General features: G+C 36.8%; 2 long non-coding RNA genes across 14 annotated transcripts in view; one reads left to right on the top strand and one right to left on the bottom strand.

The window, feature by feature from the left end:
* Positions 1–6,523: 6,523 nt before the first annotated feature.
* Positions 6,524–7,155, bottom strand: LOC140609184 (uncharacterized). The gene is made up of 2 exons (XR_012011126.1): positions 6,802–7,155; positions 6,524–6,716 (listed from the first exon to the last, which is right to left on the bottom strand). It is a non-coding gene; the product is annotated as an uncharacterized lncRNA (long non-coding RNA).
* The window catches only part of LOC140609182 (uncharacterized), a 337,556-nt gene continuing 329,436 nt past the window's right edge, over positions 6,986–15,105 (top strand). For 3 of the 13 annotated variants that reach the window (XR_012011122.1, XR_012011124.1, XR_012011123.1), the window contains exons 1-3: positions 7,000–7,208; positions 11,907–12,141; positions 14,656–14,841. This is a non-coding gene — a long non-coding RNA (uncharacterized lncRNA). Of the gene's footprint in view, positions 7,209–11,906; positions 12,142–14,655; positions 14,845–15,105 lie in introns of those variants that run through there. The other 10 variants (XR_012011118.1, XR_012011119.1, XR_012011120.1 and 7 more) reach the window with 8 other exon arrangements.

The raw sequence follows: 15,105 nt of genomic DNA, 5'->3' as shown, positions 1-15,105 counted from the left end.
CACTTGTCATCTAATTTCCTCTGAATGTTGACCTTTAAAGCACTCTGAATTCTAACTTTTCTCCATTTAAAAAATGAACTTGGTTAAATCTGTGTGATTTAATTTCTTTAAGTAGAATGAAAGTACAATAGTGGAATAATAACATATTTATATATCTTGATTAGAACACTTGAATATTCAACCACGTTTAAATTGATATTCCATAAGCTTCCAACAAAAACTAACCTTCTCCATTTGAATTATTTGATTCTTTCCAGGAGTTTAAGTTCTAACAGTTGTGTAGGATGTCTGCCTGTAAGGTTTGAGAATGAAAACAAGGCACTGTTGTCTTCTCGCAGATCCCTGAAATAGGTCTTTGGAAAACGTCTCCAGGATGTCTACACTAGGTTTTGGCTGCTGAGCAGATTCAGCAATTGTGATTCCACAGTGTCTCTCATGATATTTAGTCAACTTTATAAATCAAGAAACACTGATTGAGCACGTGATACAGAAAATGCTCTGTGCTATTATCTGTAGTAAATAAAGGTAACCAGAGCTTAGTGTCAGACTTTACAAAACTAGGCAGGAGTGGGATGACAAAGCAGGAATAAAACAAATGTGTAAACGACAATGGTATAAGCTGGGACGTTAGGGAGGTGTGATGTTCCATGATTGGTCAGAGAAGAGAAAACGAGCCCACCAGATTAGAGGAGACCATGCAAGGCTGTAAGATAACTGGATGGGTAGTCCATCAGAAAGTTAATAGAAGGTAGTGTGAGAAGTGGACATTCCACGAGGAGGGAGCCAATTAAACAAAAGAATAGAAGGAGGGCTTATCATGTGTGACTGAAAAATAAATAGTCCAATTTGGTATCTGTTCTGTGTGGGCATAGAAGCCTCATGGAATATGCTGATGAAAATATGCATCGAGACCATTTTATAAAAGGGTCATGTTTTGAAAGATGTTTAGATGGAGTCCTTCAAGCAATGTGGGTTGGCTTTTATGGTTTTTGAGCATTGGGGAAACATCATCGTATCTCTGTAGTAGGAAGATCAATCTGAAAACTGTTTAAACAGGCTATTGGGAAGAAGCTATTATAAAGGTTAACCACAATGAAGGAAGTTAGGACTCAATTTTCTTTTATCCTTGACTTTTGACGTTTCAGTAGTTGAAACACGTACCTTCTTATTGAATCCTATTTCTGTCAAAGTAGAAACTTTGATAACTCCAGTGAAGTTTTCCTAAGTGGAACGTGGTTTGGGAGTTTTCTCCACAGCTTTGCTCATTGTTTTCTCACAAGAATTCCTACAGCATATATATATATATATTTTGTTGACCTGTTTTGCTCTACTTCTTTCTAATCCAGAGTCTGTCCCATGTCTTCCCCTCTTCAAAGTTTCCTTAAAAAGAGAAACTCACACCTTAGATTAAGTCTACTAGCATTCTGATTGGTCAGAAATCTCTACAGATGGTGTTTGAGCTACTGAACCAAATCACTTCTGTGGTTTCAGGATAGTCAGTGAAACTGTTTTTAAAAATATTCTACATCTATGCCTATGTGTGTACATATATCTGTATCTATAATTTCATATTATAATCAACTTAGCATTTCTTTGATGATTCACAATTCTGAAATCTTCAAATTTATGATTTCAAAAAGCAACTCATTTATATTCAACTCAAAGAACTTTTATTAAACTTCTTTGCACCTGGTGCAAGGGTGGGCAGTTAGAACATAGAACTAACTTTTCTTAACCTTAAGGTTCCTGCCATCAAGTAATTTATTTGCTGAAAGGGGCATATTTGTAAGCAAAAAAAAATTTAGTGGGATAAGTGCAGCCTGCATGAAACATGGAGTGGATGGTGGGAAGCTGAAGGTGAATTGACTCCCTCTGAGGGCTCAATGATTAGAAGGGGGTAGGAATGAAGGCTTCACAAAGGAGAAAGATCAAATGTTTATTGGTCCACATTTTAGATCTAAGTGATTTACATCTGAATCCTTATGAATTTGTATTTATTCTAAGGAAATGATGATAGTTGTTTTTAAAAATATATTCTTAATAATTCTTTTTCCTCATTATTTGCCTTTTTCTCATAAAAGTGGAATTAGAATAAAGGTCCACATCTTTAATAATTATGGTAAGATTGATTTTAGTGTGTTATAGAAAGTGTGCAAGTGATACTGAGTGTAGAGGATTGGTTAAGTAGTGGCTCTTTCATTATATCTCAATTCATTTATTCAGCCAATAGTGAGTACTACTATAGGTTAAACACTGCTGTGGGTGCATTTGCTATAGAAATTGCATAAAATAAAAGTACAATATATGTATGGTATGTTTGATATTGAAAAGTAACTTGGAGAAAAGGAGTAACAGTATAAGGCAGGGTTATGAAGGTGACACTGGAGACAAACAAAAAAGATAGCTATCTAGAGGAAGAATAGGCGGTACAAAGGCTCTGAGGCAGGAACACACTTGGTAGGTTTCAGGAATGTAAAGCGGCCAATGTGGCTGGAACAGATTGAGGGAGGAGAAGAGAAGTACCAGATGAGATCAGAAAGCTAAAAGGAAGCCAGATGATGTAGGGCCTGGTAAGCTACTGAAATGACTCTGCTGTTTATTCCTGGTAAGACTGCAATGAATGGTTTTGGAGAGAGAGAGAGGAGTGACATGACATTGTAAACAATATTTATTCACTTAATTTTAAAATTAATATAAAATTTTTATTAAAATATACAGTAAATTCACCCCTTTTAGACTACAGTCCTGAGCGCATATTATGATGCAACCACTACTGAAAAGTATTGAACAGTTCTATCATTCTAGAAAATTCCTGCATGTGTCTTTGTAGACAACTCCTTATTTCAACCCCAGTCCACCTATTCATCTGTTTTCTGTCCTTATATTTTCCCTTTTGAAGACTGTTCTATAAATGGAATTATACCATACATAGCCTTTGAGTCTGGCTTTTTTCACTTAGCATAATATATTGGATATTCACCCGTGTTGTTGTGTGTTTCAGTAGTTTCTTTTTATTGCAAAGAAATATTCCATTGTGTGGATATATCACAGTGTATCCCTTTCTTTCCCAGTTGAGAGACATTTGCAATGTTTCAAGTTTTTGGTGATTAAGAATAAAGTCACTATAAATATTGATGTATAGGTTTTTATGTAAACAAGTTTTTGTGTCTCTGTTAACCAGCTAGGAGAAGAAATTTGGGGTCACTTGGTAAGTCCATTTTTTAACTATGAGAAACAACCGTTTGCCAAAGTTGCTGTACCATTCCACCCTCTCACCAGAGAGCTCCACTTTCTCCATATTATCAATACTTGCTATTGCCAGTCTTAATTTTTTTTTATTTTAGCCATTCAGATAGGTGCATTGCAGTGCCTGTGGTTTTTGCACTTCTCTAGTGAATTTTATTTTTAAAAAGGATTAACCAGCAGAAAAATCAAGTTGTTTTTTTTTACTCCATGTGGAGTCACAAATTAACAGTTTCTGCACTTACTTTTTTTTTCTCTATTTTGAAAATAAGTTACAGATAGTAGTGATGTTTCACCTATAAACATTTCATCTTGTATCTCCTAAGAACAAGAACATTCTCCTGCTGAACTCAGTATCATTATTAGAACCTAGAGTTAAATGTTAGAAACACTCATATTTCCTCATATGCAATACATTTTCAAATTTCCCAAATTTTTCTGCAATAATGTCCCTTATAAGAGTTTCCTTATAGATCTTCCTTCCTACCCGCCCCCCGCCCCCTTCTTTCTTGGTTCTTTCTACATTTGGAACATTATTGTCCTCTTGGGTGGGGGTTCCTAAAAGCAAAAGCAGAGAAGGATTTAAGTGCCAGTGACTTATTTGATTCTTCTTTCCTGTTTTTGAGGAATATTAGTCTATAGTTTGTATGTTTTTCCTTATGATATCTTTGGTTTCATTATCTGAGTAATACTGGCTTCAGAGTGAACTGGAAATATTCCATTCTTAACTTTATGAAAGAACTTTTGAGGAGTTGCTGTTTTTTCTTCTCATATATTCAATAGAACTCATGAGCAAAGCCATCTTGGTTGGGGCTTTCAATTGTGGGGAGATTTTAAATTACTGATTCATTTTCATGGTGTGTATGGCAATGATTATATTTGAATCCTTTACCTCTCCGAGTCTTACAGACTTTATTCATATAAGGATTTCTGTTTCAGACTGGATATTTCACACTCAGAAAGTTCCCTGATTCTGTAAAAAGTCTTGGGTCTTTATCACATGAGACACTCTTTTCCAAGTTAATTCTGAGCCATAGGATCAGAACCTGACTAAGTCTATGGTGAACTAAGCATCCAAGTGGTTCTATTGGGGACCTCATTTCAATAAAACTTGCCTTAGATGTTCTAAAAACTGTGATGAGTCTTCATTTGTTCATTTTAGCCTTTTCACAATTTCTAACATGTGATTAATTTATAATTATATGAATATTCTCTCCTGTTTGATAATCCTAGGGAACCATAATATTGAATAGATGAATTAGTACATATATGGAATAGTGTCTTTCATAGAGTAAGCACTCACTGAATATTGGCCACTATTATTATATCAATACCATCAATATTATTATGTACCACAGTTATGTACCAGCACTATGAACTTCAAAAAAAAACACATTTAGTGAGTACTACTCATACTCACCCAAAATGTTCCATTTTAGGACTATCTAGATTAAGAGATGGCCTGACACTACAGAAGATGCCATTATCATCAGATATTCAAAACACAAACTTACACTCCTGAAGACTAGTCCATACTCCTAAAGCAAGCAGTTATACAGCCTTATGTCTTTGGCATGCCGCATATCTTGTGTGTAAGGGAGAGGCCCTACCCTCCCTCCATACTTCACTCTTCTCCCCTGTAATCATACCTAGTCCTAAACTGGAAAATATTTCGCAGGGAGCTTGGTTCCTTTAAGAAACATTTAAGATACTCCTATTCAAGAAACTTACTTCTCCAAACTTTGCTTTTCATTTTAAGAACAGATGGGCTTTGGGGGTGCCTGGGTGACTTAGTTGGTTAAGTGTCTGTCTTCAGCTTGGGTCATGATCCCAGGATCTTGGGATCAGGCCCCATGTTGGGCTCTCTGCTTAGCGGGGAACGTAGTTCTCCCTTTCCCTCTGCCTGATGCTCCTCTGCTCGTGCTTGCTCACTCTCTGTCAATAAAAATAATAATAATAAAAAAAGAGTTTTCTAGTCTTCAAGGATTCTCTAAGATAACAAGTTAAAGCTTCTTCTTGATCATTTGGATTCATCTCACATTTTAAAGTACTCTTTACTTATGTTTGTTCGGTTGGCTCGGCTTTCTATGGTGTCTTTCTAGGAAGCATATTCCCAACATATCTGATTATGGCTGAACATTTTCATAAAGAGGAACAAAAAAACATGTTAAAGTTTCTACAATTTCACAATCATGTTTTATGGGTATTCCCTTCCTCCTTTTCCCCCACAATTTAGATATTTTGGTTTATTTCTATGTCTACTTTTATGATAGCAGCACTTAAAATGCAAATTATTTTTCCTGTATATTCTTGATAAAATATGCAACTATTTTTCAAAAGATATAAAAAAGTATTTGAATGTCTTCTTTCTGAGAGTAGAAAAATATATGTTATATTTTCTTTGGCCTGATCTTTTAGTGAATGCAACTGAAGAGTATTTACTGAATCCCAGTAAATTTGGGATTTACTGGGATTTAAAATACATTGCTTTGATACTTATATTGTCAGTTTTTTTAATTTGAAGTTACCCAACATAGGGCTTATGTAATTGACTGCAGTTACACTACTTTAGAGCTTAAAATGATCTCAAACTTCCAGTATTACCCAGCTCTTTCTCTACGTATACAGAATGGATTCTTCACGAAATTAACTGATTTACAACAAGTCATGTAATTTGACCCTGGTTAAATATCAATTTAGCATTGGAATTCTAAGAATTAGGAGATCTCCTTCCAAGAATAATTCTTTCCTACTTAACTGATACACTTACAACAATATATGAAATACTATCTTAATTTGGCCACACATAGTAGGTGTTCAATAAATAATTAGTAAAAGAATAAAGACAATTTTAAACTGAAAGAACATGCAGGAAACACAGTTAAGCAAAATCAGATGGAAAACCAGGACTGAGTTAAGAAGCAGCAGCAAAAGAAAAACGAAGTTCAAGTTTTTTGAAAGAGTGTTCAAATAGTAAAATTAGCAGTCCAGCGTTAATCTAGTGATATCATATACATACTTATGGCCATGTATATAGCATATGTTCTAGAGAAATCATCCTATCTGAGTGCTACCATTGAATCTTCAAAATTCTCCATCCCAAAGCTACTGAGTCTAAGTATCCAAAAAGTCTCCTTAATATTCTTCCTATTTCATTCCTTCTCTCATTCATTGCATGCATTCATTAAACACCAGACATTCTGCTAAATCCTGAAGACCTAACAGTATACCAATTAGATAAAATTCAGACCCTTTTGGCAGCACCTTCAAGCATTAGGCATTATTTCCTCAATCAAATATTTACTGAAAGCATGAGTAATGCCTAGAAAAGCTCAGGAAGGGCAGCTCGGGTGGCTCAGCGGTTTAGCGCCGCCTTCGGCCCAGGGCCTGATCCTGGAGTCCCGGGTTCGAGTCCCACGTCGGGCTCCCGGCATGGAGCCTGCTTCTCCCTCTGCCTGTGTCTCTGCCTCTGTCTGTCGTGAATAAATAAATAAAATATATTTTTTTAAAAAGTTCAGGAAACAAGTGCCCTGAGAGTATGGCATAGGGGAACCCGACCGAGGGCAGTGTCCAGGAGCACTTCTCCGAGGAGGTGCCTGAAGAGGCCTGAGGGCATCCGAGCCCAGGCACAAGGTCCTTTCGCTTATTGGCCTATTGGCCGCTCGGCCGCCGCAGTTTCTCGGCCGTTTCCGCCCTCGCCTCAGGCGCGCTCCGGAAGTAGATCTTCCGCTTGTGACGAATCGGCGGCAGCTCAACCGTAGCTTAAGGCTCTCAGCCCCGCGTAGGCCTTTCATCGTCTCGGGTCATCCCGGAAGAAGAAGGGTGAACTCTGTGTAATGAGACGTTCTACGAGTATGCGGCAGAGAGAGCACAGTCACGTAACTTTCGAGTACATTGTTATGACTTCTGGTATTGTTGTTAATCTTTGAGTGTGCCTAATGGATACAGTTAACTTTATTATATAGGTGTGTATGGCCAGGAAAAACCCATATATATGGAGCTCGGTGTGTAATATGTATATACATATATAGTGATTTCAAGCATCCGCGGGGAGTCTTGGAACTATTTCCTGTGGGTAAGGGGAGAGGCCGCAAGTGCCGAAGGTTCTTTGTGTAGACAGAACGGGGCGAGCCAGGCCCTGAGAAGGGCCCGGGAAGGCCGGCGTGCAGCAAGCCGAGGCGAGCGGAAGCGGCCTGAGGCCAGGATTTGTAGGGGACCAATTGCTGATCTTCGGCAGTGGGTTTCCGCTGTGTGTCGGCAGAATAAGCGCACTTCGTCAGGGTTGGACTGACCTTGTACGGTTCATGGGAGACCACCACCTATCATGGTTATTAGAAAACTGACTTCCCGTATACTGGAATGGAACAGCCTCACGATTCTCAGTCTCGATTTTTCATTTCATTTTGCTGAATGGTGTTTTCATGCTGGCGCCCCTAATACTACAGTCTGAAATAGGGTGATAATTCACTGGCTGAAGAGATTGCGTTGGTATAAGTAGAAGAGATCATTTACTGTCCTAGTTATGAGATCTTCGATTCCTAGAGCTCTGGTGCTAGATCAGTTTTCCATTGCATTCTGAGCATTTGTAGAGGATTACAAGTCTTTGGGCCTCAAATGCTCAAAACTTAAAGATTGGTTTTTTAAAAAAAATAGTATATCTTAAAGTGAGCGTTCTTTTGAACTAATAATACTTTAATCAGTCACACGGCTACTTTCTAATGACATTTCCTTTTCCTGCTGGTCCAGTTGTTGTCGATTCCACAAATTGAATTCAAGACTTTTTTGTTGGATTTTTAAGAGCTATAAATAACTCATATGCAATACATTCTGTGAAATCGATAAAAACTTCCTCATGAATGCCTTGCTATATGGACAGACATGTGATTTTATGTACACTGAATTTAAGTATAACCCTACACATTTAAAATTTTTCTATTTAATCATAATTTATCTTCCTAAGTTTTCAGAAAAATAGTCTCTTGTAATTTTATTTATCTGTATTTGTTTTTGATAATTATTTAGAGATTTAGGTCGACTGGCTTCCTTTTCCCTAATCAAATAAACTATTCTGAAATCGATAAAATTTGAAAGTTTGTCTGGGACAGAATTTGGAAGTTTAAGGGAATAGTGTCCCTGAGAGAGAGAGAGAGAAATAGAGGAGAGAGATGAGAGAAAACATTTGAAATGTCTAGAAGAGCTTGTGATTTCAAAGGAGCTTATAAAAATGACATAATCATATTTTTCTTCAATCTTCTTCTTCCACTAAGGAATTTTATTTCTGAATGTCTTATCGTTCTAATTCTGTTTACCAATTAAGTGGGCTCTGATTGCTTCCAAGGCATGATACAGTGACCAAAGTCATGAAGCATTTTGGTAATGGAGAAATTATGTTGGGATTTGCTTTAGTCATTCTAAAAACACATCCATGTTTTTGTTTAAAAACAAGTTTTAAAGATGTAGATGTATTTAAAATTTCTCCACAGCTTGGTTCTATCACACTGATATTTCAAGTTTAAAGTCTAAAAATTTTAAGAACAGTCTGTAAAGATGAATATGTTCTTTTGTGAATTGGTGTGAGGACAAGAGGGACAACATGAATCACATTTGACTCCCTGTAAGTCCTGAGGGTCATGTTTTCTTTTATTTTGAAAATATGCTTTTGTACCATATAGTTAGGCTAATGTGGGCAGAGTTCTATTAAGTTTTAATCCTGCCTTCACTACTCCTGGAATGAAGGCTTTTTTTATTTGTTTGTTTTTGTGTCTCTATATTTGATTAGCCTTAGTGACTTGGTGTTAAGGCAGGCTTCTATCCTGATTTACTCTGATTTGAATTCCAAATTGATTGAACAAACCCCACATTAATAGGTTGGCATTATTCTATGGACATAATACAGTGATTGTTGGAGAAGTGTGGCTTCAAAGTCCACCCAGGGTGTCAGATAGTAAATGGGCCTTTTGTTGCCTTTGGGGGTTGGATTATTTTTCTTTGTCTTGCTGATTTTGAGATTGTTGGACAGAAATCTAACTTTTTCTTTTCTTCATTTTGGCAAGAGATTAAAAAATCTCAATAATGTTTCTTTAAAAGGCTTCCTTGACTTCCATAGAACTTTGTTTCTGAATTAACTTTTATCTCCTGAAAACCTTGGGGCAGGACAAGGCAGGCATTTACGTGACATTTGCAACAATCAGAAAGTTCGCTGGTTGGGACTGATCTTTGGTCACCACATTTCAAAAGATTGGATGCTGTAATGCCAACTGATTGTATGATTGTTTAAACCTCACTCAAAGGATTTTCGCTGAAGAGTCTTTGTCTCGGGCAGGCCTGTGAGACCCAGCTGCATCTGTCTCTGGAATGAATGCCTTTGTGTAAAAATGGTCAGCCCTGCTCTGATATTTGATCAGCCCGTTTGTATCTCAACCTATTTCTACATCAGCAAAGCGTGCATATAATGCTGGTCTTTGTAATCTGGTTGAGAAAATACGTGGGTGACCAGAGGTTCCCCCTGTACTGTCACCTTTGGAAGATTAAGTCTAGTGGAAAGAAGTGTAATGTGAATAATTATAAGTGTTAAGTGAATGACTGATCCATGCCAAACTGAGTGAGGACTGGGACTTCGTTTTCAGTTCTGCAATTCCCTGTCTCCAAGGTGAGCTATCTGACTTAGCTGCTCTGATTGATCAAATTAACTTTACAAATTTACAAGAGTTTCATTTCCTACAGATCCAAGGACTTTGTTATCAGGCACTAGGCACTGAAAAAGGAGAGAAAATATATATATATTTTTTATTGTTAGAGCCTTTGGAAGAGAAACTCCTGCAAAGCCACGTCCTCGCTCCTGCTATATACAATGATATGGGAGTAAAAAGTCAAACAAAACTGGTGATACTATTTCCTGATCTAGCAGCAGGAAATGCACTCAATGTCTTTCTGTTTTAACTCATAATCTCAGAAAGTCACAATCAGTTCTTACATCATAAGAAATTAGGAGCAATGTTTCTCAACATAAATATAGTTGGCGTTTGGGACAAGACAGTTTTTTGTTGTTCTTCCTCATGTGTAATTTTCCCAGTGTTGCAGCAAGTTGACTATACTTGACCCTTCAAGAGCTAAATGCCACCATCTCCTAATAGTTTTGATGAGAGAAAGCTCCTCCCTTTTCGTTCCTGTCTCCCGTATTTACAAATGTCTCTGGGAAACTGGAGTGGTGCCTGACTGAGAACCATGGTTAGGTAGTATGATTAGTGAACTATTTTGAAAAATACAGAGCATAGCCACTATTCATAGTTTACCATGCTTAATAAAAATTAGAATATGGGGGCATCCCTGGGTGGCTCAGTGGTTTAGCGCCTGCCTTTGGCCCAGGGCGTGATCCTGGAGTCCCGGGATCGAGTCCCGCGTCGGGCTCCTGGCATGGAGCCTGCTTCTCCCTCCTCCCGTGTCTCTGCCTCTCTCTATGTCTATCATAAATAATAAATAAATAAATATTTTTAAAAATTAGAATATGAAAAGTAACATTTGGCCCTAAAACTATAGAATATATATAGACAATTCCTGCCTTTTATAATATTCCAAAAGGGTTTAAATTTTTAAAGATTAGTTACTTATAACTTTATACACACTTTTCCATGGAAACCATTAGGCTGCATCTCCAAGAATTAACAAGTTGCAGAGTTTTTGAATAGAAAGGCCAAAGGCTTGTTGAGGTGTGGAGTTACCATGAGTTAAGGGACTCTATCGAGTTGGATTTGCCAAAGTTCAAATTCTGTTTTTTGGCCTTGAACTCTCAGTATTACCTAGGACAATTTGACTAGGTTGACAAGCTCACTGGCTCAGCTATGATAAGAATATCAATTAATTTGTATATTTGGGGCCATGTAAGCATATTCTCATATCCTCTGTCTATGGTGCTATGTCCTAAGATCAAAGAACCTGAGGATTTGCATTAGTAACCATGTAATGACTTGGCGAGTGAAGGGAAATGACAGTCCAGAAGGCTAGCTCCTCTAGGCCATGAAGATGCCTGGGCAAATGTCCTTTCATGATTGAAATGCCCATGTCCCTCAGAACTCTGATTCTCTCTTCTTTGGACAGTGATAGATAAGCTACAAGAGTTTACTTCTGTATATCTCTGTGCTAACTGCACTGATTAAATTGAATGCTGTTTCTAGCCAAGTTTACTGTTCCCGCATGTCTAGGAAATGATCTATTGCTTCCTATTTGTGGTTGACATTAATTTTACCTTCAGAGAGAAATAGTCTTCTTCATATCTCAGAGTTCTTCCTGATGACTCAGGAAGAAATGAGTCATCTCCTATACTGTAGATACTCATTACATAGATAAAATAGCATTGATGACAGCAAATATTTATAGAGCATTTACTTTATGCCAGAAATGGAAATAAGCCTAAAAAGTTGGAGAATAGGTCTTTGTTAGTACACATTTAAAGAATTCTAGAAATACCTCAGTGAACTAAGAATTATATAATAAATTTAAACAGGTTGCTGTAAAAAAATAAATAAACAGGTTGCTGTAATATTTTTCATGTGTTTATGATCTTATACTGTTCTAAGTGATAAAAACATTGTGCTCCCATAAACACTTGGTCATACTTTTGTCTCAGCCTCATTTTTCTTCCACTGAATCATTCTTTCCTCCATTAGGCATCAAGCAAGCAGTCTCCAAGCATGAAACATCATTCACCTCATTTCAGACAGACCCCGTGACGAATTATAGCTTCCTCAGACATTAAAAATCCATTGATCAAGAGAAGTTGTAAGACATGGAAGAAAAATTAATCCATACGCCTCTTAGAAAGAAAAGAAGAAACCGCTTTTCTAAATGACCTTTGAACTAAACAGTCTTAAAAGTACTTGCCAATTTCATGTGGCTTCTGAGGTAAGTGTACTAAAGAGTATATTCTAGACTTCCCATCAACATTTATTCTTTATTGTGAGACAACCATGAATCCTGTGGATTGCTGCTCCCAGCTCCAAAGGTAGGCTCATTGATTCTGACTCCATCTTTCTCTCCAGAATAATTTGTTTAGTTACTTAACTTGTGCCTCAGCCAACTAGATCATAGCATTTTCCTTACCATTGTGACATGTTCAGCAGTGGTTTTAAATTTGTTCAATCCATGTGTCCTAATTCAATGCATTAGGATTCTGTGTCTATTGTAGCAGATTATCATAAATTTAATAACTTAAACAATATGCATTTGTTCTGTTGCAGTTCTATAGGCATGAAATCTGATACCTGTCTCACTGGGTTAAGAGCAAAGTGGTGGATTTTTTTTATTATTTTCATCTGAAGAATCCTGTGTGTGTGTGTGTGTGTGTGTGTGTATTCCAAATAGTTCATTTTGGTATGTTATACCATGATTTTTGAAACTTGTAGGAAATAAATCAGTTCAGCTATCTAGCAGCAAACTAAGGATTGTCACAAAGGCAAACAAATAGTTTAGAGTACTGATACAACAGAAGTATATCACCACTGAATTGACCTAGCATAAACTTTCCCAGGAAGGACACCCCAGAATTGAGTAAGGCAACCTGGACCCAATCAGATCATCCCTTTGGGCTATACACCTGCTGAGTAAAGAAATGGAAGTTCGGTCACTTGAGTTTAGAGTATTGCCCAAGCTTGCCATCCATCCTATTTTTAGAAGTTTTGCTAACATCAGGACCCAGAAAAATTCTAGGCCATTGGGGCTCTTCTATCTTACTGCAGAATAGAGCATGTTTGTCATATAATACAACCTCAGAGGTGGGAGGAGATTCTTTTCACTCCCAGCATGAGAAAACACAAAGAACCTCAGGGAGAACACATCACTAAAGTTTGAAGGAGAAAGGAATGGATACAAATAAAGAGATAATGACATCAATGTTTTCTAAGAATTGCAATTATATTTCTTTTCATATAGCCATTTTTGATAAATTCAGCTTAATTAAAGCAATACAATAAGTTGAAGATATAGATATAATATATGAAGAATATAGTGCCATAGACTGAGCAGTATTAGTATACTTCCTTCTGCTATTTCAGGTGACTAAGGAACTAGGTTTGTTTTAATTTGCAAAGTGAGAGTCATAAAATTAGGTCAACATTGTTTGGAAAAAGAAAAATACAGAATTACACTTTCAAATTAAATTCTTCCTCCTTTTTGTTTTATTTTCCCTTGAGAAAAAATTTTAAACTGTAAAAAATGATAATTAACAAGGCAGTGTATGAATATAATGAGGAAAATATTCAGAAGTAAAAGGGATAATTATTAACATCAGAGATTACTGGTTTTCAATCATGCTGGAGAATCAAACTGTAATCATATATTGAAAAGGGCAGAAGTACAGGTATTTTTTAAATCTTCAATAATAAAAATGTATAATTACCTCCAACATATTTCAGAAAACATGTTAGTAAAATGTTGCAAAGCAAGACAAAAAAGCCTCATTAGTTCCTATAGTTTTTGTTTCCCCACGTAAATCATCTTTTTATCTAACATCCCTCCCGATGATTTTCTGTGGACCATGATTTTAAGCTTTTTTTTTTTAAGATTTTATTTATTTATTCATGAGAGAGAGGCAGACCCATAGGCAGAGGGAGAAGCAGGCTGTTTTGCAGGGAGCCCAATGTGGGACTGATCCTAGGACTCCAGGATCACATCCTGAGCCAAAGGCAGATGCTCAACCACTGAGCCACCCAGGTATCCCTTAAGCTTAAATTTTAAACCTTTTTTTTTTTTTTTTTTTTTTACTATTTCTAATATGGTACAATATTTTTTTTTCTTTCCAAGCTAGCTGAGGAGGATGAAAAAAAAAAAAAAAAAAAGGTATCCAAAGTTCTACTGACAGGATTTTTATCATATAATACAAAGTTTTCAAAGATTCAAGTCACATAGTGCTTATGGATAAACTGGGCATTGACACTTAATATTTTAACATTCATGTTTTTCCCTCTTAGAAATAAGTTAAGGATATGGTGGTTTAAAAATGAAGATTATGAAAGTAATGATTGCAAAGGCAGACATTTAAGCCTTAAATCTGCTGTCCGGGAAGATACAATTTTTGTATTCTCTTAGAAGACTATGTCTGCTTTTAATTACATGTCTGAGAAAATAAACCCATTTAAAACCCATTTGTCAGTTAAGTTTGCCCCGTGGGCGGTCTGTTTGTCATCCCTGTTCCAAAGGCCATTAGCCCATAACCTCATCGCTAGTAAATAAATTCACTTTACTCACAGTTGTATACTCCACGGGGTGCTACAATTTCTACATTACTTTCCCACTCATACTACCATTCATTGCTGTTCATTTGAGCATGAGTTTAGTTATAGATGGGAAGTGTGAAGGAGAAGGTGGCATTGGGAGGGTTTTCCTCAGGTAATGACTCGCACTGTTGTACTTATTTCTTAGACCGTATACTATCAAGACCTGAAGTATCAGACCTTATACTACTTTCAGAAATGCAGGCTGAACAGGGTGCCTGCACATTGTTCCTGGAAGAAGAAGGAAAACAGAATTCTCTCCCTACCGTCCAAATCTTCTCAAATGCTTATTCCACAAAATATTTGGTAAAAGACACGTTGTTGTAAAGTCCAGGTATTTCTTTTGTGATACTTGTTTCCTTCTTTTTTTTTTTTTTAATGCTTCTCTACGCAAAGCTATTCTGGGGAACTTTTGCTTTCTGAATAAGATCTCTGCTGGATTTTTATTCAATGGTTAATAACCAAAGGCTCCCATTGTACTCTGGTTAGATTTTTGCAAGTTGCAGTTTTTGGCCTCTGGGCAATTTTCCTGCAGCAGCTGGACATTCTCAAATGACACTGTGATACCTAGAAGGGTAAAAGAAAAAAAAATAGATAT

The sequence above is a fragment of the Canis lupus genome, chromosome 18, assembly GCF_048164855.1.
Source record: "Canis lupus baileyi chromosome 18, mCanLup2.hap1, whole genome shotgun sequence".
NCBI classification, from domain to species: domain Eukaryota; kingdom Metazoa; phylum Chordata; class Mammalia; order Carnivora; family Canidae; genus Canis; species Canis lupus.
The sequence above is the reverse complement of the archived record's forward strand: the minus strand, read 5'-3'. Positions and strand labels throughout refer to the sequence as shown.